Raw genomic sequence first — 27,285 nt, 5'->3', positions numbered from 1 at the left:
ACCTTCCTATTCTCAGCCCTTCTCAGACCCCTCACTTTTGGAAATGCCTGAGCTTCTCATTTCTGAGCCATCTTGGGCCACAACAGTGAAAATGAGATAGATTCTGAGCTTTTGCCATTGGTCACTTAGGTTTTACTTTCACAGGTTTGCCTAAGTCAATTATTTCTTGCCCATCTGCTTGACAGATCCAAAATGCCATTCTCTTCTTTCCAACTTTTTTTTCCTTTTATTAATTTCTCTCTCACTTCAGTAGGTGTTGAGAAGAAGTGGGGATGAAAATGTACGGTAATGACCCAGCAATCCCACTGCTGTGCATACACCCCGAGGAAACCAGAACTGAACGAGACACGTGAACCTCAGTGTTCACAGCAGCTCTGTATACAGTAGTTAGGACATGGATGCAACCGTGATGTCCATCCACAGATGAATGGATAAAGAAGTTGTGGAACATACACACAATGGAATATTACTTAGTTATAAAAAGGAACACATTTGAGTCAGTCCTAATGAAGATGAACCTAGAGCCTATTGTCCAGAGTGAAGCAGGTCAGAAAAAGAGAGACAAATACTGCACATTAACACATATATATGGAATTTAGAAAGATGGTACCAATGATCCTACATGCAAGGCAGCAAAGGAGACACTGATGTAAAGAACAGACTTTTGGACTCAGCAGGAAAAGGTGAGGGTGGGATGATTTGAGAGAATAGCATTGAAATATGTATATTACTTTATGTAAAGTCAATGACCAGTGAAGTTGAATGCATGAAGCAGGGTACCCAGAGCCGGCGCTCTGGGATAACCCAGAAGGATAAGGTGGGGAGGGAGGTGGGGGGTGGGGTTCAGGACTCACAGGGACATGTGTATACCTGTGGCCGATTCGTGTTGACGGATGCCAAAATACATCTCAATATTGTAAAGTAATTATTCTCCAATTTAAAAACAAACAAAAAAAAGGACGTGTTTGGTAAGCCCTCCATGTACAACAGAAGTCCACAGCTCTAAGGCCAGCACTTGAAGGGATTTTCAACCACTTCCTGCTCTTGAGCTCCTTCCTGGAGAAGAACTGTGTCTCTACTCTTTAATGTTTCCAGGACCCTGGCTGAACCTGGGACCCTGAATTTCCTCATCTTTCAAGAGCAGATAACAGTGCCTGCCTTACTGGTTGTAGTGAGGGTAACTGGGATGCTATCTGGCTTGTATTTTTAGTTCCTAGATCTCTGAAGAATAGCAATAAAAACCAGCTACATTTTTAATATTAAAATTACTGGTAGGCTGTATTGAAGTGGGAGGAAAGCTCACTGGGTTACTGCAGGAGAAGGTAATGCACAGGGAAATAGTGAAGCCTCTCCTACAAATGCTTTGGTGACAAGTTCTGGATTATCAAAAGTAATCATAGTCATGATGATAATCATTATTTACTAAGAATGTATGTGCATCAGTCACAAGCTTTACACAATATCTCAATTAAACATCACAATAACCCTATAAATAGGTATCATTATCTTATTTATTATCTTATTATCTTATTATATTATTTATTACCTTATTATCATTATTTATTATCTTCATTATAAAAATGAGCAAGGAGAGGAGTGGAGAAGTTGGTCAATATCACAAAACAAAAACGGACAGTTCTCAGATTAGAATCTGCAATTTGTCTGGAGCTGTTGATACCAAGGCCAGAGCTTCTCAAACTTTAATGTATTCACAGATCACCCAGGGCTCTGGTTACACTGCAGATTCACGTTCAGTTGGCTTGGCACTGGGCTGAGATTCTGCTTTTCTACTAAGCTCCCAGGTGACCCTGAAACTGCTAGTCCTGGGACTGCACTTTGACTAGGCTCCAGGGTGAGGTCTCTCTGTGGCAGCCATGTCATACGGAACCTAACTTCGCAGGGTACAAAGGGGCCCATGTGAATAGTAATGGTACCGGATCCCTGGTGGTTCAGATGGCAAAGAATTTGCCTGCAATGCTGGATTCCTGGGCTCGATCCCTGGGTAGGGAAGATCCCCTGGAGAAGGGAATAGCTACCAACTCCAATATTCTTGCCTGGAGAATTTCACAGGAGGGCTACAGTCCATGGGGTCACAAAGAGTTGGACATGACTAAGAGACTAACACATTCACTTTTGCATTTTTTTCATAAACAATAAAGGCACAACTTTCATTTCCCTCCTTCCATTTTCCTACCCAAGTAGGACCAGCAGGCATTCACATCTCTCACCATACACATTTTCCAGGAGTTCGGGTATGTCTCATATGCGCTCACAGCCCTCTCTACAGCTGTGGTTGCAAGACACTCACTGCTTTCCACCACCTATGAAGTCCAAGGGTAGCCTCTCACTGTTAGCACTGCACTTCGTGCCTTCTCTGAGCATTCCACCTACAGTTCTCATTCTAGGCATTCTGAAACTCAGGGTCCTCAAGGTATGGACAGGCCTCACGCCCTCCTACAAGCCCTCAGCAGAGTTGTGACATGTTTCTTGTAGAAATAGGGAGAAGCCTGTCTTCCACTCAAAGTCACATGGATCCCAGGTAACAGCACTGGATCTCACAGGTTCCTTATGAAAACAGCTCTGTCAGCTGCCACCTGTAGGCTCACTGGCCTGGGGAGCTAAAATTTCTGTCCTTCTGTATCCCCTTTCCCCTCATTAGTCTCTACTCCTAGCTCACCTAGAATTCACCACCCTCCAAGCAAGTCAACTCAGGTCAGCTTCCAACCTGGGTGGAAGGAGTGATGATCCATTTAACTTGCTAGATGTACCTAGCTGTACCTTTTCATATTGTTGGACACAAGGTTGTATATTGTCACCCTGCTTATTTAACTTGTATGCAGAGTACCTGATGTGAAATACCAGGTTGGATGAAGCACAAGCTGGAATCAAGATTGTGGGGAGAAATATCAATAATCTGAGATATGCAGATGACACCACCCTAATGGCAGAAAATGAAGAGGAACTAAAGAGCCTCTTGATAAAGGTGAAAGAGGAGAGTAAGCTGGCTTAAAACTCAACATTCAGAAAGCAAAGATCATGGCATCCAGTTCCATCACTTCATGGCAAAAAGATGGGGAAACAGTGGAAACAGTGACAGATTTTATTTTCTTGGGCTCCAAAATCACTGCAGATGGTGACTGCAGCCATGAAATTAAAAGATTCTTGCTCCTTGGAAGAAAAGCTATGACCAACCTAGACAGCATATTAAAAAGCAGAGACATTACTTTGCCAACAAAGGTCCATCTAGTCAAAGCTATGGCTTTTCCAGTAGTCATGTATGGATGTGAGAGTTGAACCATAAAGAAGGCTGAGCACCGAAGAATTGATGCTTTTGAACTGTGATGTTGAAGAAGACTCTTGAGAGTCCCTTGGACTGCAAGGAGATCAAACCAATCAATCCTGAAGGAAATCAATGGTGAACATTTTTTGGAAGGACTGATGCTGAAGCTGAAACTCCAATACTTTGGCCACCTGATGTGAAGAGCCAGATCACTAGGAAAGACCCTGATGCTGGGAAAGATTGAAGGCAGGAGGGCAAGGGGACAACAGAGGACAAGATGGTTGGATGGCATCACCAGCTCAATGGACGTGAGTTTGAGCAAGCTCTGGGAGATGGTGAAGGATAGGGAAGCCTGGTGGGCTGCAGTCTATGGGGTCACAGAGAGTCGGACATGACTAAGCGACTGAACAACAACCTAGCTGTGTGTGAATTTCAGCATAGGCTCAGCTAGAACCATGCTTATGTGTCACACAAGGCATAATAAAGGAGATTTCTGGAGAGACATCTGAAAAATTCAAGTACATCAGAGGGTCAAGCAAAAGCATTGGAGTAAGTCTAGGATCTGAGGTCAGAGACCCATCTCCATTCCTAGCTGTATGACTTTGGGTTTTTCAGGAACCCTCTCTGATTGTTTTCCAAAGCTATAAAAATATGAGGAAGAGGCTCCAGATGATCTTTAAACTGCACCCTTCAGGTCTGTCTCAACTTCTGTTATCTACTTGTAGCACTTGGTGATTTTTTGTCATTGTTCAGTCGCTAAGTCATATCCGACTCTGTGACCCCATGAACTGCAGCACTCCAAGCTTCCCTGTTCTTCACCATCTCCCAGAGTTTGCTCAAACTCACGTCCACTGAGTTGGTGATGCCATCCAAGCATCTCATCCTCTGTCACCCCCTTCTCCTCCTGTCCTCAATCTTTCCCAGCATCAGGGTCTTTTCCTATGAATTGACTCTTCTTATCAGGTGGCCAAAGTATTGGAGCTTCAGCTTCAGCCATCAGTCCTTGGTGGTTTAGGTCAGTGTATAAGAAATCGTTCCTACTTCCAAACTATCTGTTGTACCAATTAGAAATCAGAGCAGTGCTCAGGAGAGAGAGCTCATATATGATTTGGGTTTTGCCACTTAAGAGTGCTGTGATCTTGGTCATTTCACTCTTCCTTTCCAATATTCAGTTTTCTCACTGTTAAGTGAAGGGGTTGGAACAAATGAACTCATAATAGTATGCACTGGTTTAAAACTATAGGCTCTTGGGGTACATTCAGGCTACAAGCCTGTTTTGTATGATTCATATAACATTAAATAAACTTTGAATCTGGTTGGCCAGCCTTTGGAAATTAGGAGCTTTTACATAAAAATCTGGCTTCCTGGCTTTCCTTGAAAGATCAGAAAATTAGTAACATGGGTCACTGTTCTTGGTGAGTCACCATTGGCTTGAACTGCATTGCAGCTGTCCTTTGGAAAGGCCATGTCACCTCTGTATTGTCACAGCCCCTCCTGGGCCCATGTACTCATTCATATTATCTGCCCAAGTCCTAGAGATGGCTGAGTTTTTTGATCCCTGGGTAGCAGTTATACTGACTAGCTGGGTAATATCAGATGAGTACTTATCCTTTTTAAGATGCAGGATCCAAATTACAGAATGGGGACAATAAATGCTCACATCATTTTATTGACTGAATTAATAAGATGGAGTTGGAATCAGCACATTTTTCTATAAAGGACCAAAGAGTAAATATTTTAAGCTTGGTAGGCCACATACGATATCTGCTGCATATTGTCTTGTACTAATTGTTGTTGTTTTTTTTTTTTAAACAATCTTTTAAAAATGTGAACAGTCTTAGCTCTCAGGCTGGAAGAAAACAGGTCCTGGGTGTATTGGGCCTATGGGCCTTGTTCCCTGAAATAAAGTGTATGAAGTACTGACAGTAATGCCTGACCAAGCGAGGATGAAGAAATGCACTTCTCTGTACTGCAATGTCAGGCCTCGTGTTCCCTGACTCTGGGACACGGGTGGACACTGCGGGGCCCATCTGAAGTCCTCGTGGCTGCTCCGATTCCCCACTGACAGTCCAGACGGGCACAGCACTTTGTCGGCAGAGACACGCCTTGCTAAACAGGAAGCCCCGCCTGGTGCACAGAGAGCTTCAGAGCAGCACAACAAACACAGTGTAACTGTGTCATCAGCATGAAATCAAAGCCATTGTTTGAGCCATTTGCTAAAGCACGTCCCATTCCAGTTATTCTGCCTGAAACATTACTGAACAATCACCGCCGGACGAAGACTTGGAGGCCCCTGAAAATCTGACTAGAGGTCCCTGTGCTCACAGACTTTCTCCTTTGTTTCGGCCCCTTCACTCGCCTCCTCCCTACCGCCCCGAACACCTTGCGCTCTACCAGTCATTATTTAACTGGAATGTCAGGGATGCAGCTTGCGATGAAAGGCACTTGATAAAATAAAATTGCATTATATTGTAGGACTCTCACACACGCGGCTTGGCATAATTAAAAAAAAAAGACATGATGTTGTTTTCTCTTTCAAAGAATGTGATGGCTGAATCTAAAAAAAATGCTAGTTATTTTCCATGGTGTCCAAGGAACCAGAGAAGAGTCTGCATTGAAATAAAGAAGCCAAGGAGCACATCAAGGGTTGGTCCAAATGATCTAATTACTTTTTCTTTCCTCACTGGTTCTTCACCAAGAAATGGAACAAAATGATATCAGGCAGTGAAAGCCGAGTTCCTAGAATGACTTTGACCTAAATTCCTTTGACCTGGGCCCTGAGCCTGCTGTTTGTGGGGACTCATCACTCTTCCATTCATTCAGCAGGCTCTGCTTGTGACTCTCCTGGGTGCCAAACCCTGTGCTAAGCGTGAGAACAGAGGAGTGAGTAAATCAAGGACCCTGACATCTAAGAATGTGCGGTCTAAGGAGGCAGACAGATTAAACACATAATCTCAATATAAAGCATTCATTAGAGCTGTGGCAGTGCCAGCCGACACTGAAGAAGCAGTTTTTACATGCCAGGGCTTCTTTTACGTGCTTTTTATATGAGTAATTCATTTAATCCTCCCAACAATCCCAACAGTTATGTGCCATTTTAAGTTTCCATTTCACAGATGGTAAAAGTGAGGCGAGCGGCTACATAATTGTTCAGCGTTTAAGGCCATGTAGCTAATAAGTGGCGGGGCTTTGATTCAAACCCGAAGACTCTGACTTCAGGGCCAGAGCACTTGAAAGGCACGAAGTAGCCTCTTGATAAAAGCACTTGGACCATGTTCCAGGAACACAGTACAAAAAAAGCCTGAATTCTGCCTTCAGAGCCCAGGGAACACATGAGATAACATACTTGCCTGGAAGATTCCCTTTGCTGGGAAGGTGGGCAGAACATTCTAGGCAAAGAGGAAACACATGCTCAGAGAGTGATAGCTGTGACAGACTCCAAAAGAGAATTTTCAAACCTGACTGTTATGCTTGACTCATTTCTTAAAAAAAAAAAAAGCAACACTCACCATTACCAGTGATGGCTTGTCCAATGCTAGTCTTTCCTGCAATTCTGGAACCTTCAAGAGGGCAGGTGCCTGTCCTGTCGACTATCGTCTGCCTAATGCCCAGTACAGGCTTAATAAACACATCTTGAGACAAATGAACAAATCTAGAGAAGGCTGGACAGTAGGATGAGGAGTAAGCTAATATTATATCTACTATGGACAAGGGTTACTGCTCAGCTTTATTTTATACTCATAAAGTAGAAATTTAAAATTCTCACTTCACACTGCTTTTTTTGTTGGTGGGAATGCAAATTAGTACAGCCACTATGGAAAACAGTGTGGAGATTCCTTTAAAAGCTGGAAATAGATCTGCCATATGACCCAGCAATACCACTTCTAGGCATACACACTGAGGAAACCAGATCCGAAAGAGACACGTGCACCCCAATGTTCATCGCAGCACTGTTTATAATAGCCAGGACATGGAAGCAACCTAGATGCCCATCAGCAGATGAATGGATGAGGAAGCTGTGGTACATATACACCATGGAATATTACTCAGCCATTAAAAAGAATTCATTTGAATCAGTTCTAATGAGATGGGTGAAACTGGAGCCCATTATACAGAGAGAAGTAAGCCAGAAAGATAAAGACCATTACAGTATACTAACACATATATATGGAATTTAGAAAGATGGTAACGATAACCCTATATGCAAAAAAAAGAAAAAGAGACTCAGATGTATGGAACAGACTTGTGGACTCTGTGGGAGAAGGCGAGGGTGGGATGTTTCAAGAGAACAGCATCGAAACATGTATATCTAGGGTGAAACAGATCACCAGCCCAGGTTGGGTACATGAGACAAGTGCTCGGGCCTGGTGCACTGGGAAGACCCAGAGGGATGGGGTGGAGAGGGAGGTGGGAGGGGGGACCGGGATGGGGAATACATGTAAATCCATGGCTAATTCATTTCAATGTATGACAAAAACCACTGCAATGTTGTAAAGTAATTAGCCTCCAACTAATAAAAATAAATGGAAAAAAAAAAAAGACATGCCCATGATATTCTTAAAAAGGCTTTAAAATCCATTATCATCAAAACTCCCATTACCATCTGTGTCAGTAACATCCTGTACACATACCTGGAGCGATTATTCTGTGTGCAGGACTCAAAGCATAGTGCTGTACTTCACCCATGATTTCAGCCATTAATTCATTAGTTCAGTTCAGTTGCTCAGTCGTGACTGACTCTTTGCAACCCCATGGGCTGCAGCACACCAGGCTTCCCTGTCCATCACCAACTCCTGGAGTTTACTCAAACTCATGTCCACTGAGTCGGTAACGCCATCCAACCATCTCATCCTCTGTCGTCCCCTTCTCCTCCCACCTTCAATCTTTCCCAGCATCAGGGTCTTTTACAGTGAGTCAGCTCTTTGCATTAGGTAGCCAAAGTACTGGAGATTCAGCTTCAGCATCAGTCCTTCCAATGAATATTCAGGACTGATTTCCTTTACGATGGACTGGTTGGACCTCCTTGCAGTCTAAGGGACTCTCAAGCCATTAATTAGGTGAAATGTAATGATGTTACAGTTGCATACAGCACATTTTAAAATGCAAACCCATCCACAACAGGAATCAAACCTTATTTTCTTTCTCCTCTGGATGAAAACTATGCCAGTGGCCAAGTAGAAACCTTCCAAGCAGTCAGAATTTCTTGTGGAAGCTGGCAGGACTGTTTAAAGAAAAGAACTGTTTTGACTTTGCTAGTCAAATCAGCAAAGATGTCTAAGGCTGGGGGTAAGAGGGAAAGGATGGGATCCATTTGCCAAGATCTTGGAAGTAGAGTTTTAGAACGTGTCCCCAACCTTTTTGGCACCAGGGACCAGTTCTGTGGAAGTCAATTTTTCCATGGACCAGGGTTTGGGGGGAGACAGTTTCAGGATGATTCAAGCACATTACATTTATTGTGCACTATATCTGTTATTATTACATTGTGATATATAAAATAAATAATTATACAGCTCACCATTACTTGCCACTGACTGGTAGGGTTCTGATATGAATCTGCAAGCAATTGACTTATCAGGGTATCTGTGCAGTCAAACCTCTCACGTTAATGATAATTCACATTTTCATCCACCCCCAGTGCTAGCATCACTGCCTCAGCTCCACCTCAGATCACAAGGCATTAGATTCTCATAAAAAGTTTGAAACTTAGATCGCTGGCATGCATAGTTCACAGTAGGGTCATGCTCCTCTGAGAGCCTAACACTGCCACTGGTCTCACAGGAGGCAGAGCTCAGGTGGTAATGCAAGTGATAAAGCTTCGCCCAGTTGCCCATTGTCCACCTTCTGCTGTGAGACCAGGCTCCGAACGGGCCATGGACCGGTACCAGTCCATGGCATGGGGATTGGGGACCCCTGCTCTAGAAGGTTTGGTGATTCTATGATTTCCTTTTCAGACATCTTTACAAGTATCACGCTGAGTGTAGATTGGTCTGATAGGTTATTCCAACACTTACAGATCTTAGAAACACAGGAGGGATGCAGGTGCATGAGTTGAAGGGGAAATCTTTTTATGTATTCTGTTCTTCTAACATTTATGACTACAGACTCTTTCCTGGTAATTTTCTCCTCCCAATAAAATTTTTTGATGAGGAAATTATTGTAGAAGAATGATTCAGATGCTTAAGACAATATGTGACTTTCCCCTGAAGTAATTTCCCAAGGTGGGCCACAGAGAGCTTTTTACCTACAACCATGCAGAACGGCATTTATAATTCCTATGCATTTGGTATAAGCTGTAAAGTGTTGAAATCCTACAGCCATGTCATTTCCCACCTCCAGTGGGCACAACCCTCATAAATGAAGGCAGAAGTTTCTAGCACCTACCTCCAAGTGGGCTTCCTCTGAATAACAGCTGCTATTCAAGTTGTTAAGTATACCCATACAGACAGAAAAGTGGAGAGCTCTGGGTTAGCCTGACCTGAGTTCCAATTCTATCTCTGCGACCAAGTAGCCCTGTGTCTCTGGGCAAATCCTGAGGCTGGCATGGAACAGTGCTCTCTCCCCTTTCTGATGACATTTCTAAATCAGAGTGGAACAGAAATGGCAGCAAAAGTTACATGTCCCTTTAGAGATAAAACAAAACAAGCTGTTACTTGCCTAACCCTGGAATTGGAAAGGCATCTATAGTTGGAAAAAAATATATATTACCTGACTCTGCTCTGAGCTCTGAGACAATATGAAATATGAGAATCATATTTTCTTTTCATTCCACAACTATTTATTTGCATTTACATTGTTCCAGCCACTGTGCTAATCTCTGAGGATGCCATGAAGAGAAAATGCAGACACCGTCCCTTTGGAGTCATTCATATATACACGTTACCTTCCATACACATTATCTCAATGAGGTGAAATTTGCTTTGTTGATGACTCCATAGTACAGATGAAAACACTGAAGCCAAGAATCAGGAAACCAGAGCTAAAGCAGGGTGGAGTCAAGAGCAACAGTCAGATAGCCTGGTTCTACAGCCAAGACTCACAGCACTGTTCCTGTGGCCCCCCCATTTCCACACCACCAACACTAACACCAGAGTCTGTTTCATGTGGGCAGTGGACAAGGCACCTTTGTCTCCTCAATTTCAGTGGTCATGCAACAATGCTGTAATGTCAGTATTTTTATGATTATTATTTTCATACTTCATTGATGAAAATGACTCAGAGTGGTACCGTTGGCGAAGATCATCCAATTATCTGGTTCGCACCAGAGCTGAGACTAGATTTCGAGACTTCGGATGCCAAGCTGTGTCTGCCATTGGTTGACTCACAGTTTAAGCATTTCTGAATTCATAATTCTGAAGCCATATTTTCCCTATTTTAGATTATTTCCATAACCTATGTAAATTAAATTCCTGCTAACAGGCCATTTTGTGGCTAATTCTCAATAATCAGGGAACCAAGGCCCCGCAGGTTTGCAAAGTTATTTATGGCTAACTCTGCGGGCTGCTATTACTCAACCTGTGTGTGCTACAGCAAACTGTTTTCTCCTGTATGCAAGCTGGCTACCCCACTATATTTCTCTTCATTCATTCTTCATTCCACCCGCAGCAAAAATGAAGACACCAGGCTTCTAGCATAGAAGCATTTCTATACTGTTAGATTTCCTGATAAGGGTGTGGTAGGCTGGCAGAAGTGTGATTTGCAACTATGTGTCAGAAGAAAGGCATTTTTTGGAGTGAGGCTGATTGGACCAGGTTCCAAGCGGCAAAAGCTGTCTCCAGAAAAGAGTTCTTTACCCACACTTCACCATTTGTGAAAATAAACACTTTCGGAATCTGCTTACTACGTGTAAGGACACAAAATCCAGGAAATCCAGGTGTTTTGTTCTTGTGCTAATACTGATGTTTTCTGATGGGCTCAGGTTTCTACCGGCTGCTTCTAAACAGGATACAAACAGGGAGTTCAGCTGCTGCTGCTGCTAAGTCTCTTCAGTCGTGTCCGACTCTGTGCGACCCCATAGACGGCAGCCCACCAGGCTCCCCCGTCCCTGGGATTCTCCAGGCAAGAACACTGCAGTGGGTTCCCTTCAAATTCAGCAGCTCCATGCATGACCACACTGTAATTTTTTTCTGAATTAAATTACTAAATGTGTAAGTACTATCTGAATGGATGGCCCCTTTAAACTCAGAATGCCCAACATAATTATTTTATGAATAAACCTCTACATATTACATTATTCTAGTTTCGAACCAACAAAAGGCTTCTAAAGCTGCAAAGGACATGACAGTATGACACATATTTTCAATGTTCCAAGGAATACCCATTTTGTCCCCTAAAAATAATGCTTTTTTCCCCGTTTATTTGGGTTGAAAATTTCTATGGCCCTCGTCTAACGCATCAGCTGAAGAAAGACCTCTCCATTGCACAGGTCCTTCCCGACCCACTTTGCTATTTAGAAACCTATGTTTAAAGAAACCAGAGGTGGCGTCCGCACGACTTGGAAGAATTGTGGAATTTTCTAAACCAGAGAATTTGACTCTTTTTCTCTTGCCTTGTCATTTTCACAGTCCCTTAAAAGGAACTAAATTTGTGGCTCTCCTCCACCTGGTACAATTTTACTTTATTCAATTAAAGGCAATTTTGTCAATGTAAAATGGGATGGGACTCTACCTTTATAACATTGTGAAGTTTTTTACGCATATAAGTTCATACAAATCCTTTCTTGGCCATGTGTCCTGATTTTTAGATGGCAGAGATTAGGTCCCTGTAGCTTGGTGGCCCCTGAGAAGCCCATTGGGTAGACGGATAGCCTGTTGGTGACCCTCTGCTTTATAACGTGGGTCCCAAAAGACAAACACTGCAGGTCAACTCATTTTCAAAGCTTCCAAAGGATGAGTGTTTAGCATGTATGATGTTCTGTACTATTCATAATAACCTTGCAAGCTGATTATATGAATTACTAATATCATTATTAAACTCTTATTATCCCCATCTTATAGACAAGGAAGGTAAAGCTCTAAGCCACACTGCTGGGAACTGGCGGAGCAGAGTCTGATGGTCTGCAGAACCTGAAACCCATGTTCTTTCTACCACCAGCACCCAATTCCTGCTGGGGCCCTGGACTTCCTCTGCTATGCAGGATACCCTGGCTCTAGACCTCCCAGCTAACAGCCATAGTCTGGAAATGAGAGGGGACAATTAAGCTGGTCCAATGTGACCCAGAGCAAAGATCTTTCATTTAGATCTTTCTAATCATTTAGCTTCATACCTGCCACCTGAGACCACATTCATATTCCTCCAGTGGGAGGGCCTTGACCAATGAGCATATACTTTTTTAGGCACACAGCAAGATTCTCTCTGACTCACTTCTTAGGACCAGCATTTATGGAGGCCCTGCTGCCAAACGACTTCCCAACACCTGTCATTTAAAACCACATTTGGTACATGACAGGAGGAATACCCATACCTACCTACTGAGAATTCTCATTCTCTGTTTTCTCTGCAGATCCCTTCTCGCTGTTCCATCCTTGGTCTGCATCCCCGGACACATTTGCACATTTCAAGAGCAAATGCTCAGTTTGTTCTCATGATGCAAAAGGTAGCAAGAGCATCTTGAGGCCCTAGCTACCTGATAAAATTCACAGAACTCGACTTGTCCTTTGCCACAACTCACACTTGATTTTTATATTAAAAACAAACCATTCGAAAATGCTGAAAGTGAGTATCTGATCTCAGAAAGAGAAAGCACTTCTAAGGATAATAAAGGGAAGAAATCGTAATGAAAGACATCAGGAGATGGACTACATAAGACTTAAATGGCTGCACGTTGGAAGAATTCATTAAAAAATAAAAGGCAAATAACATGGAGGAGATATTTTTAATAGAAGTGGCAAAGGTTTAATATCCTTAATAGAGATGGGTCTTTTATGAATTGATGAGGAAAAAAATCAGTAGAAAAATGGACAAGGGGCATGAAAGGATAATTCATAGAAGAGTGAAAAACAAATGGCTAATCAACATGAAAAAGGGTTTTGTCTCGCTAATAATCAAAGAAATGCAAATTAAAATGATATTAAAGGACTGGTTTTTGTGTATCAATATGTCAAAGGTGAAGAAGAAAAATAATTCCCAACGTTTGTAAGCTTGTGAGAAACACTTTTAGTTTTTCCAATTTGATCCAAGCACACTTGCCTCTCATTTCTGTTTTATTTCACATTTCTTTGACTATAAACCATTTTTAAAATGCCAATGTTCTTTGACCCATTAATTTCAATTCAAGCAATCTATATTAAGGAAATACTGCCAAACATGGAAATAGGAATTATGACTGTTTGGCACAGCATAACTTACACTAACCAAAATTAAGGAAGTGGGAGATCTCAAAGACCAGCAAAGAGGACTGGTTAAATAAATTATGATACCTGTATTAAAATGCGGCACAAAAACTGTCATAAACAAACAGCTCTAATGACGCATATATCATACATATGCACATACACGCACACGGACACAATGCTGTCTCACTGCTTAAAATGTTCCCCAGACACATACACACACAGAGAGGAAGGAAATCCTTATGTGTGTGACAGACATCATTTCTAGGGAGAGCAAATATAGTACTGTGGGTATCTTATTTTTTTCTTTATGTTTAACTAACATTTTCTGTAAGGACCGTGTATTCCTTTTATAATCAGAAAAAATAAAACAGTGTTATTAAAAATCAGAAAAAAAACACTTGTAGGCAGCCTATGTAGGAAGTCCCAGCAGGGAAGTCTAAACACAGCCCCCAGCCCCCAGGAGCTCAACCCCAGAGCCCGACACAGGACAGCTTCTGAGTCAGACTCTGGGGGAGTAGGCAAGGGGATGCACCTCCTACAATTAAGCCTTAACCCAGAGCTGAAGGCATGACAAGCCAGTCAGAGCATGCCTGCGTACTCTCATCACACCACGGAAGTGGTAACATGCAGAAGACATTCTGATACTTGCTTAAAAGTCAGGTACAAATGCCAGTGAGACATTTGCTAGCACAAAGGTGAAATACTACTAGTTACTATCTCACTTGAGGGGTAGAAACATGTTATACTGACAAAGCACCATTATTTAATATAAAATTCCTTTTAAAAATATTAAAATTTTTTACTTAAAAGTAATACACGCATATCATGGATAATTAGAAAATACAAAAAAGTGGACACAGCAAGAAAATTACATTTCTGCCATGCAAAGATGCCTACCATTCAAATTCTATTGTATTTCGACCCTTAAAAATGGTATTTTTTATTTTTCATTGATTTCTTTTTACTCTTTTTTTGCCTACCTCATAATTGAGACCACAGTATATTATAGTTTTAGAAAAATAACTTGCGAGCTAGCCATTTGCCCCTTTCTCTTTAGCATGGGAGGAAAGATCATCAGAATTTAAGGGGATTGTAATGCATTGAGCGTGTGCATGAGAAAAAGAGTGAGAACTGTATCCACGCCCATGATGGAAGAAGAGCCATACAAGACGTTGACAGGACAAAATTGACAAGCAAAGACTATTGCAGGTAAATCTGAAAACACGGAAGAGTGGTATTTTCATTTCCCAGCTTTGATCAGTATATTTTATAAGACTTTGAAACTTGTTTTAGTCTCCTTTTGAAAATGAGAGCTTCAGTTTCAGAATATTCATGAACTCATATCCTCAGGCCTGAAATGAGGCCTGGAGTTTAAATAGTAGTTTGAGGCTCTGAAGGTGTTATATTATATCCATTTCTATGCCAATAAAAATAAGAATGGGCCAATCATGGTCTTTATTTTCAAGGGATTTGTGGTTCTTGTTTGAATCATCAAATGCTTTGTCAGACGTGCTTGGGTCTGTAATTGCCATACACACAATCATAGCCTGCAGAGTCATGTCAGCCAAAGAGTTCACCCTTAAATTTCACCGTTCTCTATCAAGGGGAGTCTATTCCTGAAATAAGCACTGGAGCCTGATGTTTGCAACACAACTAAAGCCTTGAGAAATGTCTAATACTTGAATAAAATCCAGATGATATTTTCAGTTACCTCCAGCCATCAATTTACAAACAATAAATAAAGAAGTAAATGAAAGAAGAGAGTCACTGAAAAGCTTTCATGTAGAGAAAACAGGGCCCAATGATCAGAAACATTATGTTAAAAAAAAAAAAGATATAGGGTATTTTTGTTCTTTGGTCTTTTTTTTTAATTATCAATTTTGAATAATAAATACTAGCATAATAACTGGTACCATTTATCAAGTGCCTCAAGCACTGTGTGAAAGTTCCTGCGAAGATATGACATTTAATTCTCTAAGAGCCTTTGGATTGTTACTCCCATTTCACAGATGGTAAAATCAGTGCATTGTGGAAAAGACAGAATTTGGATACAAAGATTTTGGTTTATCAGTTTTGGCAGTCGATGTTGTAATACAGTTGTTCAATTGTACTAATCATGAATTTCCAACGGGATCATTTTGGTCTCTGGTAATAATTAAGTAAGATTTTATTACTTTTTTTTTTACAACAATCCCTATAAGTGCTTCAGCAGTAGGATACTTTGCTAAAATGTGTAGTTTTCTTTATCCATTTTTACAGCTGACATGTATCTGACGGGACAACACCCTGGCATGCATTACTATGTTTCATCCCCAAGAAAACTCGACTATGGGTGGCAGGGAGGCGGAGCTAACTAGAAAAATCATTTTTCAAATGAAGAAACAGAAGTATAGGAAAGTTCACTGACCTGCCTAAGACGCACCGCTACTAAGTGATGGAACAACAATTTGTGCCCCTCCCAGTCCAGGCCCCCTCTTCACCACAACAGCACTATTCCTACTGATCAGTAAGACCTTCTCATCACAGCATCACAGGATTTAGAGCAGGAAGACATCCTCGGGGGCTCCTTATTACGAAGAATTCAGACAAGGAGCGGGAACCCAGAGCGAGCTGTCATTGCCCTGGGTCACCGTCGCAGAGCAAGTTATCTGGCTTCCCAATTCAGCCTCTTAAACATCAGTTCATTCTCAGCTGGTAAAGGATTTACAGTCACTAGTGGGAGTTTTGCTGGTAACTTCTTGGCTATCAATGTATGATCTTCTGAAAGTTCTACCTAATTTGCTTGACTTGTGACTCTTACTCGCTTCTTCATGTTAAAGAGCTTCAGCAATAGTGCAATGACAAATGCTTGGCGAACGGACAGGTGCCCTGGCTGTTCCTACGTCCCCCTTCAGCCCCTTAGGAGTGCCAAGCCGCTGCTTCTACTAGGACTAAGAACTCTGAGCCACTCAGACAAGGTGGTGTGTCTGTGCTCTCACATTTTAGATAGCTCTCATCTCCTCCCCTGCAACATGCTGTAGGGCCTCTCAGCTCCCCCTGCGAGAGGGACTCAGTGCCCAGATCCCCTAGGTTGGAGCCCACGAACAGGACAACCAGAGACAGGTCTAGACTGAAGACCGTTCTGCGGCATGAGGCTCTCAGCATCGTGGGAATACCTGAAGTGCACCCACCGCGCCGCCTGCGTCCTCTCATGCCCCTCGGGCATTTCGCCAGGTGAAGGAGAGCAGCAGTCTGCAGCAACTTGACCTTTCTGCCCAAGCCCCTTGCCTGTACTTACGGACGTCTCTGCCTCCCTTCGAGCTTGCCAGAATTGGCTGGAGAACATTCCTTGACTCCAATAACTGAAAAAATACACTTAACACTGCATTGATTTTCCATATAATTTTATAAGCACAAACATTCTCTTTCATTTCCTGACAAACAACTGTATTCCCCAAAGGGTCCAATAAAAGTCAGTAATTTGCACATCACTGTCTTTATCAGTGACTGTTGTTTGGAGTTTGGCACCAGGGCCAGACTCTTTCTGCAGCCACCTTCACCTTCTGCTACCTCTCCTCCCAAACCAAAGTGTGTGTGTGTATGTGTGTGTGTGTGTGTGTGTAGCAGGGGTGGATGGGCAGCGGTGGGTAAAGCTCTACAGATCTCTTCGACTCTGTTCAAAGCTCTTTGTGGAAAAATACATCATTTTCAAGCAGTCCTTCACAGATAAAGGAAACCAGAGTTGGAGCTGGAGGATGTCACACAAAACACCATAGCATTGCCCCCGCAACTCTAGGGATGCATCAGATGCCAGGCCCCTCTGCCCACCCTCTCAGGTGTGGCTGGTGGGGTTGTGATCCAGGACATTTCCTCCAGGTATCTGTGTACATCTGAGATGACTAATTCAATAACTGACAAGTGTCTGAGGCTGGATGGGTACCCTGACCTCCAGTGGGAGATATTACTCTAAGGTTGCATCATAAGAAAAGCAGGGACACAGTGAGACTTGATGTGGGAAGTGGTGTTCCCAGGAATCTTTCAGTCAGCCTCTTCCCCTATCACCTTTTATCTGCCCATTTCTAACTTTCAGGAAAGCCTTTCCTCCCAACCAACCTCACCTCTCTTCGAAACAGCAACCCAGCCTGAATGTGGCAGCAAAGAAACAAAGAAGAAGGTGTTGATTCTCACCCAGAAGTCTTGTCTCCACGAGGTCCTTTAGAAGCACAATCCTCAGGAGACAGAGTGCCGGGGGGTTGCCAAGGGGACCTGGAATACCGGTTTGCCACGATCCTGAAAGAATCCACTCCCAGGGCCAAGAGAGGAGAAGGTGTCAGTCACTCAGAGCTGGCTGGAGCTCAGATTCTGAAGTAGAAAAAAAAAAGAAGCAAAGAGAAGCATCATTCAGTGATGGGCAGGCAGAGGGGTTAGGACGCTGAGCTCTTTGATGAGAAATGCAGCAGGATTCTTTCAAATCCTGATGGAGTCTGGACCCCGGGGCCGCCTGTGTGGAGAAGTGCTTGGTGTTCAGGTGTGGTTTTTCCCTGAGCCCTGGCACTGGGGAGCGCGGAATGGCTCAACCTGTTGTAACGCAACACGGGAGTTGCTGCTTGTTACAAAGCTATTGCAGCAGCCTCTTCATTAAAGGAGGCTGTCCTTGGATGCTGAGAGCTAACTTCCTTTTCTATGGCTGCCGGCTTGTGCTCTTGTCGAGGTGGAGTGGGGTGCTGGGAGGGAGGCAGTGTGGGGAGTAGGGCAAAGGGGACTCTGGCCAGAAGGGGACTGACTGTGCCTTGATGCCTCCTGGAGCAGTCACCTGCTGTTCCACTGGCTGGAGCTGGTGGCTGGAGCCTCTGTGTCCAGGTCTGAGGACAAATCTGTGCCCAGCTGATGTGGCAGCTGCTCCAAGGGACTCCTGGCAAAGAGATATTCTATGCACATTTGGGTGCTAGCTCTTAGTCTGCCTTCAGACCTTTAGCCTTGAACATTGCCTCCTGGGATCCAACTGAGCCTCTGAATCTGAGGTTTCCTGATCACCAGCACACTCAAGGGAGTGGGGAGGTCCTGAGGGAAAGAGGGAAGGCATTCATTCACCCGTTTGTTGGCTCATTCTCTCATTCATTCATTCCTGCATGCATGCATTCAACAGTTCATTCATGCATTCATTCATTCACTCATCTTTGCATAAGTTCATTTATGTATTCATGTACTCATTTAGTCATATGTTCACTTGTCTAATACTCATTCATTCACGTATGTGTAATTGAAGTATTAATTCACAATTCATTGATATATTTCCTCACCTCTTAATCCATTCATTAATGGATTAATTGATGCACTCCATCAAGGTACATGCTACATTTTTGTGCATGTACAACATTTATTTTTTCTTACGTGTGTTTGTTCCTACATATATTCATTCATTTATTCATTCAATCACTTTCAAACAGTTATTCAGAGATATACTGTCTATTAGCTGAGCTGGTAAAGAATCCACCTGCAATGCAGGAGACCCTGGTTCAATTCCTGGGTTGGGAAGATCCACTGGAGAAGGGATAGGCTACCCACTCCGGTATTCTTGGGCTTCCCTTGTGGCTCAGCTGGTAAAGAATCCACCTGCAATGTGGGTGATCCCTGGGTTGGGAAGATCCCCTGGAGAAGGGAAAGGCTATCCACTCCAGTATTCTGGCCTAGAGAATTCCATGAACTGTATAGACTATGGGGTCATAAAGAGCTGGACATGACTGAGCAACTTTCACTTTTACTATCATGCTGTCTATTAATTTACATGTTCATTTATTTAGGAATTCATCTATTTAACTCTCCATTCATTGAGCATACATCTTAAGTGCTTACTGGATGCTTGGCAATTGTGGGGGATGTGAGATGAAAAAAAACAGGCAAAGCCCTTGGCTCTCAAGAGTCCATGAGTGTTGATAAAGCTACAAGGAACCGTAACACAAAGAAGACACGATGGATGCTAAGAGTGGGGAGTAGGAAGGTTTGGGAGAGATATCCTGGGGAAGGGCTTCCCTGATGGCTCAGTGGTAAAGAATCTGCCTGCAACACAGGAGATTCAGGTTCAATCCCTGGGTCGGGAAGATCCCCTGGAGGAGGAAATGTCAACCCACTTGCCCATTCTTGCCTGGAGAATTCCATGGACCGAGGAGCCTGGTGGGCTACAGTCCATGGGGTCACAAAGACTTGGACACGACTGAGTGACTAAGAATGCACACATCACATCCTGGGGGAAGTCTAATATCAGGGGCCTCACAGATTTTTAAAAATATGGTCAGTAAATATTCATTTTCTTCCTCTTCTAAAATTTTTTAAAACTTTTGCCAGCAAGTTGACATGTCCCTTCTCTGGGAGCCAGGGAGAGGTGGAAGAGGTGCTTTAGCTCACAGAGGTCTGAGGGCTGGGGGCTGGTGTTAATCCTGAGAGGTTCCTAGACCTTCCTAGGGCCCCTGAGAAAGACTGAGTGCAACTTGCAAATACTCTTTCAAATCCAAACCTGTCCAGCGAAATGGCCAAAGGAATCTATTAACAGGGGATTTGCACAACCCTCTTCGTTGGGTGAAAGGGGACAAAGGATTTTACAAAGAACCAGTGAGATTTGGGGCTGGGCGCCAACCGGGGGGGATCTGATGGAAGAGGTGCTGGGTATACCTCTGTTAAGTCTGTGGGTCGGGGTAAGGGGGTGGGTGGTGGAGGTGGGGGTGCGGGGGCGTGTGGAGGTGGGAGGGAGATACCTTTCTGGAGTAGCCCACTCTCTAGTTGAGACCTTGTGTAGACCTTACTGTCTGTAAGGTACTGTTTGTACCTTATCTTATTTGTTCTAGAAGTGGCCTCATAAGCTACATGTTATTACAAATGAAGAAATGAAAAGGCTCAGTCATTTGCTCGCAGTCACACAATTAATCAGTGATGGAAGCAGAATTCACATGTGGTTCTGAGTCCAAAACCTTGACTTTTTTCTGCAGTAACATGCTTTTCCATGGAGATTTCCAACCTCTGTGGACATTTTTAAAAGATCCATATAACTGTGGTATGAATAGCCATTGGCCAAAGATTTCTTCCTATTTTTGTAAATTGGCTTCCCTGGTGGCTCAGATGGTAAAGAATCTGCCTGCAGTGCGGGAGGCCTGGGTTCAACCCCTGGGTTGGGAAGATCCCCTGGAGGAGGGCATGGCAACCTACTCCAATATTCTTGCCTGGATAATTCCATTGACCGAGGAGCCTGGCAGACTCCAGTCCATGGGGTCTCAAAGAGTCGGACACTACTGAAGTGACTAACACTTTTCACTTTCTTGTAAACTGACACTTGAAATGTGGCCAGAAGCAGGCCACACTTTCAGGGGAATAAATGAGAATCTTTATTTTAGAGCCACACACAATATGTGTACAAAGTCTCTTGTTTCATCTTAAAAATATTTTTAGCAGCAAGGAAATAAAAATAAGATGCTGAACACAAAGGGTTTCATAATTTCCCATCACGCTCCAAGGGAGGGGGCCTGGGTCCACGGCTGTCTTGGCAGCACTGGTCGCACAGCCCAGGCTTGCAGGGAGAAATGAAGAAAGTGGTGGGTTCAGAGCTGCTCTTGTGGATATGTGAGTGCAGGTATGGCAGGGACACAGTCAGAATTCTGGGCCACAATCAAGGAGGGCCAGTGTCCTGAACTCAACTGTGTCCCCCGACAACTCATATGCAGAAGCCCTCACCTCCAGGACCCCAGTATGGGACTGCATTTGTGTCAGGGAATTGTGGACCCAAACTGCCTTCCTTGGCCAGGCCTGCTTGCCCGAGCTGTCTCACGACAGGACATCCCAATAAGGGACAATGTGCTGCCACTAAGATCTAACCAAGAGAACTCAGGGGGGACCAAAAGAGAGAGGAGATGACCAACCTCCCAGAGTCTTTCTCACTGGAATCCTTCCTGGCTGAGACATGTGTGCATCACCAGGAAGGACCCCGAATTAGACTATGGACCAAGCAAGATGACTGGCCAGAGACAAGCTGGAAACTAACCCTATCATCACAAACCCTGAGACTGTGAGCCACATGCAGTGAAGTTCTCCTGGTTTCCCTTAACCCCGCTGCTCTCTGCCTGGGCGCCCCTCTGCAATAAAGTCTTTTTGCTTTTTGTCAGCACGTGTCTCCTTGGACAACTCATTCAGAGTGTTAGACAAGAGCTCTCTGGTCCTGGAAGGGGTCCCCCTCCTTGCAACACTTGGAGACAGGGCCTTCATAGAGGTAATTTGGTGAAAACGGGTCCTGATCCAACCTGGCCAGTGTGTTTACAAGAAGAGGGATCAGGACATCCAGGGAGACACCAGGGATGCACCCAGAAAGATGACTATGTGAAGAGGCAGCAAGAGGGTGGCCAGCTGCCAGCCAAGGAGGGGGACCTCAGAGGAATCCAACTCTGCTGCCACCTTCATCTTGGACTTCTCCAGAACTAGGGGGAAATGCTTTTCTGCTGTTCCAGCCTGTGACATTTGTCATTTGCTATGGCAGCCCTTGCAAACTAGTGTATCCAGGGAGCATCTGTGTTTGGGGTGATTAGGAAAAGTTTACTGTTCATAATGAGTAGAGAAATCCTTCAGTATTTTTACGATTACTGCAACATTCTGGGGCATACTTCTGGGTCTGCAGAAGCCAGAGGGATACAGATCAGGGAGAGGGGGAGACCCTGATTATTGGTCAAAAGAGACATTCCAAGTCACTAGACACCCAGTGTCCCTGGGAGAGAGAGGGTGTGAGGTGTGAGCTCTGGCTTCCCCAAAGGGTTCTCAGAAGGCTGAGATCTCATGAGTGAAGGAAATATGAAGGCACCACTTCCTGACAAAGCCATCGGACAGAGCCATGTATCTAGTTTTACTCCCTCGGACAAAGCTTCACAGAAGCTTTTATTTATTAATTTTTGTTTTGGCGCATGGGCTCAGTATTGCAGCATGTGGAATTAGTTGCCCTGCAGCCTGTGACATCTTAGTTTCCTGGCCAGAAATTGAACTCGCGTCCCCCGCACTGCAGGGCAGATTTTTAACCACTGGACCACCAGGGAAGTCCCTCTGTAGGTGTTTTTGTAAAAGTTATAATCTGATGAAGACAGAAAGAATGGAAGAGAAGGTAACAGCAGCATGCGAGCCACTGGAAAGCAGGGGGAAAAGAGGCTGCGGGAAGCCTGACCGCGAGTCAGTGGTAAGGAGACTTGCTGGTCAGCATGACTCCCAGCAGAACCTGCAAACAGCCCAGGGGCTTGGTTCCCGAGGGGAGGGGAGCAGTGAGGCTCCTGAACCCCCCATCCCTTGCTTCACATTTCTGTGAGACTGCCCCCTCCCTCACCTGGCACACATGCAGGTGTCTGGAGAGAAGTCACGTTCAACAGGGTTTCTCTGAACTGAAGGACACCAGATAGGTTGAGGCATAGCCCCACACTGAACATAGAGACGGGGAGGGCATATCTGTACAATGAAAGTCAATGTCATGCTCACTGCCAGCTCCTAGTGCCAAGATGCCATATAAATAATTACCAAGCAACACAGATTTATTATTTTACAGTTCTCGAGGTTTGAAGTGTGCAATTGCTTTCAGACTAAACTATGATCAAGGTGGAGATAGCCCTGTGTTCCTTCTAGATCCCCAAGGGGATATTCTATATCCTTGCCTTTTCCAGCTTCTAGAAGCTGCACATTCCTTGGCTCAGAGTTCCTTAAGTTGGTCCCTTCTTCCACAGTCAAATCTCCCCTTTTGATTCTGAACCTTTTGCTTCCTTCTTCTAAGGATCATTAAGATGAGAGTGGGTCCACTGGATAATTCAGGTTAATCTCTCCATCTCAAGATCTTGAATTTAATGAAACCTGCAAGGTCCCCTTTGACATGGAAGGTAACATACTTGCAAGATGAGTACTTGCACAACTTTGGGGGCCTATCACTGTGCCAACCACCCAAGGCATTGGAAAGATCTTCTTTGAAGAATCTCACCAGTTCCCAGAAGAAAGAACTAGAAGAGCCGGCAATAGGGGCTCCCAACACATGGCTCAGCTGGCTCTCCCAGAGGGGCTTTCACTCTTGTTTGCAGGTGGCAAACCCCACCTTTTATCTCCAGTTCTTAAATACTGTTAGACAGCTAAGAAGAGCCTCTAGCATAAAAGATGCAGATCAAAACAAACAGAGAAAAAAGGTTTGCAGGAGATGGAGTCCATGGAGTAAGTACAAAGCATGAAGAAAAAACTTTTAAGGAAATCGTACTCATTAGGAGAAAGATAAAGTGGAGGAGCTCGTCTGTAAAGTACAGCAAAAACAAAAAGTCCCAAGGAAATGGAAAGTATGGGAGAAAAGATAAGAAGGTTAGAAGACAGACTTAGGAGGTTCCATATCTAAATAATAGGGATTCCAGAAAGAGAAAACAGAAAATGATTATGGACATCATCAATAAAATAATTCAAGAATGTTGCCAAAGATTGAAGGACATGAGTTTTGAGATTTAAGGGCCCACTGAGAGCCTAGAAAAGTGGATGAAAGTACATTTCCTTGAGGCAAATCACTGTGGAATTGCACAACCCTGGGGACAAAGACATCTTCCAGCTTGCAGTGAGAGTGAGAGCCAGGCAAGAGATGAGGGATGGGAAGGTCTTTGCATTGCTCAATGGCAGCCCTGGAAACTGGAAGACAGAGGAGCAGCGCCTTCCAAATTCTGAAGGAGTTACTTCCAACGCAGAACTCTACTGAGAGGGTGGGATAAAGACACTGTTAGATACTCCAGGCTTTCTCCCCTGCCATGTATCTTGTCTGAGAAAGTTACTGGAGGATGTCTTTCCTCCAACCAAGGAAGGAACCAGGAAAAAGGAAAAGATGTGAAACTAGAAATAAGGGATCTAGGAGAAGGAAATGGCAACCCACTCCAGTACTCTTGCCTGGAGAATCCCAGGGATGGAGGAGCCTGGTGGGCTGCCGTCTGTGGGGTTGCACAGAGTCGGACACGACTGAAGCGACTTATCAGCAGCAGCAGAGGAGAGGGGAGCGGGGTGAGGCCAGGAAGGCAGCAGTGTGCCAGGCACAGAGGAGGACAGTTCGGAGTAGGAAAGGTTAAAAGATGCAAGAGTCTGCAACCTGCTCTCAGCCCTGCGTGGCCAGGGGGATGCAAGGAGCCATTTCACACCTGTCAAAGAGTCTAGAGTGAAGTTTTGCTTCCAAAGGCTCTGGCAGGTTTTCCAGGGTAAACCCATGCCTATTTGGCCTCATTCTCTTGGCCTTTCTCCACTGTCCAGCCCCCTCTTACTGCTCTGCTTCAGTTTATCGTCCTGCATTCTAGGTCCCTGAGAACCCACACGCTACACATTTGACTGGGACCCTCCCTCCCTGACATCCTTCCCAGTTGTTACCCATCTCTTTCCCAGCGAAGGGCTGGAGGCTGCTTCCTGGGCTCCCAGCCAAGCCTGGGCAGCCTACTGGAAATTGGGATGTTGCTACTGGGGGCTGGCGCTCACCTACCTCTCTGCCAAGGAAGAACTCATCTATCTGACAGCCTTTGGCTCATCCACTCTCCCTTCCTCAGGACTATTCTCTGCAGACAAGTCTTCCCAGCCCCTACTCTTCACTGTCTAGGTCTCTTCCTTCATCCCCAGCTCAGGATGCTGACAGGTGAGTGGGCAGGGAATAGCCTGGCCCAGGCTGTGCTGTGCTAGAGCCTGTCAACATAGAACACCGCTGCCTTTTTGGACTGGTATCCTCCGCCTAGTGTATAGAATTAGTCGCTCAGTCATATCTGACTCTTTGCAACCCCATGGACTGTAGCCCACCAGGCTCCTCTGATCATGGCATTCTCCAGGCAAGAATGCTGTCATGGGTTGCAATTTCTTTCTCCAGGGGATCTTCCCAACCCAGGGATCAAGCCAAGGTCTCCAGCACTGCAATCAGATTCTTTACCATCTGAGCCAAAACCAGGACCCAAAGATGAGGCTATGTGAGCAAATGAAGAGACTCAGCCCATCGTTGCGTGGCTATGCCTTCACCTTTTGCCTCCCACCAAAAAGTACATTTGAACAGGAGGGAGTGAAAGTGACATTTGTTATAGGAAGAAACTTGAATCTACTTTAAAAAGCAAATCTTTGGCAAATATCAATCAGATGGTGCTATGAGCTATCACTAGTAGAAATCACTCACACATACTTCACTGCAGATCATGGCATGTGAGTGCAAACAGTGGCCAACCACTGCTCTATCAGGAAAAGGCCAAATCCTCTTTCTCCTCTATCCCTCGATTCTGTGGTTTCCCCAGAAAGACACCCATCACTTGAAGAAAGGGTTGGGGGTTGTAGAATGGTATTCAAAATGGCAAGTGGAAATCAGTTTCAAGAAACATTCATTGCACACCTGCCATGCACCAGACGTTGAGCTGCAGGCTTTTAAAAAACTCCATCTCATTCAATCAGGGAGACGGTAGCAGCCAGAATTCTTATGATGAATTATAGCCATCTATAAGCTGGGCATCATGGGAAAGTCCCTGGGTCACCCCTCCTTTTCTGCACCTGTAAAATGGGGATGACATTTTCCAACCCAGCCCACTCTACGAGACAAAGGACCTTATCATCCTGCATGAACCCTAACATGCCTCACAAGTCTTGCTGCCAAAATGATTCTTCCTCATGAAACAGCACTGCACAGGTTTGAAAGAAATTCATACCCATTGTGTATTTTCTCCTCCCAGTATTCCAGGGAGGTAGCTTCGGATTAGAACTTCTCTGGTATTTTGGGCAATGCCATCAGAGAGGGAAAGTATGGTGCTGATTCAGTGTCATCAGCATTTGGAATCCACCAGGTATGACTTGAGTTTTTTCAGTGTAAATGTTATTCTTTAAAATGTGGGCTACATAAGGATATTAACAGATGAGTAGGGTTGACCTGTTTTCTTTGGAAGACCTTGGGTTCCCTACTAAGGACAGTGCGTTACTTCCTTCAGTGTCCTCAGAGACGAATGTAATGCCTGGGGAAGAAGACGGCTCAGGTGAGCTCCTGAGTTAATGAATGAGTGGGTTCCCATTCATTCTCATACAGGAGAGTTCCCTGGAGGCCAGGAAAGTGCCATCGCAATCATGTGAGACTGGGTTGCCTCCCAATGTAATGAATACAGATAAGAAGTTCTCAGAATAAAAACTGGAATTGCAAACTGGGAATGGAATAGATTAAAATATATATGGAATTTAAACCTATGAACATATGTTGTATTTAATTAAGATCAACAATAAGCAAATGAGAAGCTGTGTCTATGTTGACATCTCAGTTTCTACCATAATTTTTGATGAATCTGTATTTCCTTTTTTTTTTTTTAGTGATAATGACTTTAATTATCAGTTTTCAGAGAGCATAGTGTACATACTTTATTTTATTTTATTTTTTTTTGTCTACTGGTATTTTTTTTTTCATTTATTTTTATTAGTTGGAGGCTAATTACTTTACATCAAATCTGTATTTCCTCATTGTGATGTTTGAGATATGAAAGGGGCTTTTGAAAAGGAAATACATCCTGAGAATTTTGCAAGTAAACCAATGAACACAACACAATTTTCCACTTAATGGAATTTAAATAATATCATTTTCACTTAGCCAACTAAAGAGGAATCAGCTGCCTTAATTAAGCACTCAAACATGGAATGACCAATAGCAGGATCAACCCAGAGCCTTTCCCTACACTGCTG

At 43.9% G+C, this 27,285-nt stretch overlaps 1 protein-coding gene across 1 annotated transcript in view; it reads right to left on the bottom strand.

The window, feature by feature from the left end:
• The window catches only part of TENM4 (teneurin transmembrane protein 4), an 861,213-nt gene extending 843,246 nt beyond the window's left edge, over positions 1–17,967 (bottom strand). The window contains exon 1 of the mRNA XM_070457221.1: positions 17,779–17,967. The gene's annotated coding sequence lies outside the window, so the exon portion shown is untranslated. The remainder of the gene's footprint in view (positions 1–17,778) is intronic.
• Between the last annotated feature and the right edge of the window lie 9,318 nt (positions 17,968–27,285).

This window comes from Odocoileus virginianus, chromosome 28 (assembly GCF_023699985.2).
Source record: "Odocoileus virginianus isolate 20LAN1187 ecotype Illinois chromosome 28, Ovbor_1.2, whole genome shotgun sequence".
In the NCBI taxonomy this organism is placed as follows: domain Eukaryota; kingdom Metazoa; phylum Chordata; class Mammalia; order Artiodactyla; family Cervidae; genus Odocoileus; species Odocoileus virginianus.
The sequence above is the reverse complement of the archived record's forward strand: the minus strand, read 5'-3'. Positions and strand labels throughout refer to the sequence as shown.